Consider the following 4252-nt stretch of genomic DNA (forward strand, 5'->3'; position numbering starts at 1 on the left):
TCTCAGGTGACTGTCTGCATGGAGTTTGCATGTTTTCCCTGTGTCTGTACCTTTGGGTACTCTGGTTTCCTCCCACAGCTCAAAGTTGTGCAGGTTAGGTGGATTAGCCTTGGGAAATGTAGGGTTGGGGTTACAAAAACAAAGTTGCTGGAAAAGCTCAGCAGGTCTGGCAGCATCTGTGAAGGAAAAAACAGAGTTAACATTTCGGGTCCAGTGACCCTTCCTCAGAACAGAACAACTTTGTTTTTGTTCCTGATTTACAGCATCCGCAGTTCTTTCGGTTTTTATTAGGGTTCGGGGTTGGGGGTTGGGGGTTGGGGGTTGTGGGATGGGGGGGGCGGGTCTGGGTGGGATGCTGTTCGGAGGGTCAGTGTAAACTCAATGGGCTGAATGGCCTGCTTCTACACTGTAGGGATTCAATGATTTCCCCTGGACCGAGAACATTAAAGGAAATGTGTCTGTGTGCGTTTCCTCTGGATGCTCCAGTTTCCTCCCACAGCCCAAAGATGTGCAGGTTAGATGGATTGGCCATACTAAGTTGCCCATTGTGTCCAAAGATATGTAGGTGGATTAGCCATGGGTTACAAGGATTAGATTGGATGGGATGCTCCCCAGAGGGTTGGTGTGGACTCAATGGGCTGAATGGCCTGCTTCCACACGGTAGGGGTCTATTTCCCAAAATAGATATTTCCTATAGACTCAAAAAGGACACGACACAAAAGAAAAGTTTGACAAAACGGCTACAGAATCACTACAGAAAAGGAATATAAAGAGAAGCTTGGGAGGAACAATAAAACCAACTCCAAAGAATTACTGGTAAATTCAGGAAAAAGAGACTTGTCAGAAGCAATGTGTAGCATTAAAAGTATAACCACAAGCTTATCAACGAGCGTGTGAAATTATTTAGCATGTTGGAAAATTATTTACCTTTACTATTTACCACTAAAAGAAGGGTCAGTGTGCCAGACACCCCATGGAAACTAAAGTCAATTGTCAGAGGTCTCTCTCCTGATCTCTAACTGTACTTATTAGAGGCTGAGTGTGATACCACAAGAGGTTCAGGGTTGAGTGTATGAGAGACAAAGACAGAATGTCAGTGTGTGAGGATGTGTGTGTGAACACTAGTGACGATGTGAGTCTGAGGATGTGTGTCAATGTGTGTGAGTGTGAGAGGTTGTGTGAACGAGGATTTGTGAGTGAATGTGAAAGCAGCTGTTTATTTAACTGGGTGTAACTATGACTGTGACAGTGTGTGCGAGTAAGAATGTGTCACTACGTATGTAGATGAATATGTAGTTAGTGTGTGATTGTAAGAATGTCTTAATGTGAGTGTGAAGGTTCCTGTGTGTACGAGGGTTTGAATGAGTGTAAGAGGGTGTGCATGAGTTTTCGGGGAAGTGATGGCCTAGTCGTATTATCGCTGGACTGTTAATCCAGAGACCCAGATAATGCTCTGGGGATCTGGGTTCGAATCCTGCCACAACAGATGGTGGAATTTGAATTCAATTCAATATATATCTGGAATTAAGAGTCTAATGATGATGTTGTCGATTGTCGATTGTTGATTGTCGGAAAAAAAACCATTTGGTTCACTAATGTCCTTTAGGGAAGGAAACTGCCACCCTTACCTGGTCTGGCCTACATGTGACCCACAGCAATGTGGTTGACTCTTAACTGCCCTCTGGGCAATTAAGGATGGACAATAAATGTTGCCTGGTCAGCGATGCCCTCATCCCAGCAATGAGTAAAAAATGTGAGTCTGAATATGAAGGTATGTGAGAGTGAATGTGGATGAGTATGAGGGTGGGTGTAAGTGTCAGTGTGGGTGTAGGGGTAAGTGACAGTGTGAGTGTGAGAGGCTGTGTGAGTTTGAGAATGAGTATGAATGTGAGGGGATGTGTGAGGGTGAGTATGTTTGGGGTGTGTGTGAGGCGGTTGTGTGATGGTGTCTATGTGAATGAACGTCTCTGGGTGATTGTGAGATTGTGTAAAGTTGAGGATGAGTGTGAATTGAAGGTGATTGTGTGAGTGTGAGGTTGAGGGTGAGGGTGAGCGTGTTTGGATAAGTGTGTGAGGTTAAGGGTAAGTTTGTGAGTGTGGGGTTGAGTGTGAGTGTGTGAGTGTTCTTTTTTATTTATTCATTTGTGAGATATGGGCGTCGCCGGCTCGGCCAGCATTTATTGCCCATCCTTCGTTGCTCCTTGAGACGGTGGTAGTGAGCTGCCTTCTTGAACCCCTGCAGTCCACATGCTGTGTGTTGACCCACAATGTTATTAAGGAGGGAATTTCAGGATTTTGACCCAGCAACAGTGAAGGAATGGCGATATATTTCCAAGTTAGGATGGTGATTGGTTTGAAGGGGAACTTGAAAGTGGTGATGTTCCCATATATCTACTGGTCTTATCCTTCTAGAAGTGGTTGTGGGTTTGGAAGGTGAATCATTGGTGAATTTCTGCAGTGCATCTTGTAGATAGTACACATTGCTGCTACTGAGTGTCGGTGATGGAGGGAGTGGATGCTTGTGGATGTAGTGCCAATCAAGTGGGCTGCTTTGTCCTGGATGGTGTCAAGCTTCTTGAGTGTTGTTGGGGCTGCACTCATCCAGGAAAGTGGGGAGTATTCCATCACATTCCTGACTTGTGCCTTGTAGATGGTGGACAGGCTTTGGGGAACCAGGAGGTGAGTTACTTGCCGCAGTATTCCTACCCTCTGACCTGCTCTTGTAACCACTTTGTTTATGTGGTGAGTCCAGTTAAGTTCCTGGTCAATGGTAATTCCCAGGATGTTGGGGATTCAGTGATGGTTACGCCATGGAATGTCAAGGGGCGGTGGATAGATTGCCTTTTATTAGTGATAGACATAACCTGGCATTTGTATGGCATGAATGTTACCTGCCACTTGCCAGCCCAAATCTGGATATTGTCCAGATCTTCTTGTATTTGGACATGGATCGCTTCAGTATCTGAAGAGTTGCAAATGGTGCTGAACATTGTGCAATCATTGGCGAACATCCCCAATTCTGGCCTTATGACTGAGGGAAGATAATTGATGAAGCAGCTAAAGATGGTTGGGCCTAGGACACTATCCTGAGGAACACCTGCAGAGATGTCCTGGAGCAGAGATGACTGACCTCCATCGACCACAACCATCTTCCTCTGTGCCAGGCATGACTCTAACCACTGGACAGTTTTCCCGGATTCCCATGGATTCTAGTTTTGCCAGGGCTCCTTGATGCCACACTCGGTTGAATGCAGCCTTGATGTCAAGGGCTGTCACTCTCACCTCACCTCTGGAATTCAGCTGTTTTGTCCATGTTTGAACCAAGGCTGTAAGAGGTCAGGAGCTGAGTGGCCCTGGCGGAACCCAAACTGGGCGTCACTGAGCAGGTTATTGCTGAGCAGGTGCTGCTTCACAGCGTTGTTAATGACACCTTCCATCACTTTACTTTATGATCGAGACTAAACTGAATGGGGCCGTAATTGGCCGGGTTGGATTTGTCCTGCTTTTTATGTACAGGACATACTTGGGTAATTTTCCACATTGCTGGATAGACGCCAGTGTTGTAACTGTACTGGAACAGCTTGGCTAGGGGAGCAGCAAGTTCTGGAGAACAAGTCTTCAGTACTATTGCCGGAATATTGTCAGGGCCTATAGCCTTTGCAGTGTCCAGTGTCTCCAACTGTTTCTTGATATCATATGGAGTGAATCAAATTGGATCGAGTGTGAGAGTGGGTGTGTTTGGGTGAGTGTAAGGTTGAGAGTGCATGTATCAGGCTAAGTGTGTGAGTGTGAAGGTCAGTGTGTGTGAGTGAGTGCGAGGGTTGGTGTCAGTTTGTGAGAGTGAGTGTGTCAGGGTGAGTGTGAGATTGAGGATGACTGTGTGTGTGAGGGTCAGTGTGTGGGTGAGTGTGAGGTTGAGTGCGTGTCAGGGTAGGTGTGTGAGTGTGAGGGTCAGTGTGTGTAGGTGAGTGTTACATTGAGGGTGAGTGTGTGAATGTGAGGGTGTGTCTGGGTGTTTAGGTCTAAGTGTGAGTCTGTCTGGGTGAGATTGAGGTGGGGTGTGAATGTGAAGGTGAGTGTGTGAGGGTGAGTGTGTGAGGGTGAGTGTGAGGGTGAGGGTGAGTGTGTGAGGGTGAGTGTGAGGGTGAGTGTGAAGGTGTGTGTGAGGGTGTGTGTGTGAGGGTGAGTGTGAGGGTCAGTGTGTGAGGGTGAGTGTGTAAGTGTGAGTGTGTGAGGGTGAGTGTGAGGGTGA

This window comes from Rhincodon typus, chromosome 21, assembly GCF_021869965.1.
Source record: "Rhincodon typus isolate 14 chromosome 21, sRhiTyp1.1, whole genome shotgun sequence".
Classification (NCBI taxonomy): Eukaryota; Metazoa; Chordata; class Chondrichthyes; order Orectolobiformes; family Rhincodontidae; genus Rhincodon; species Rhincodon typus.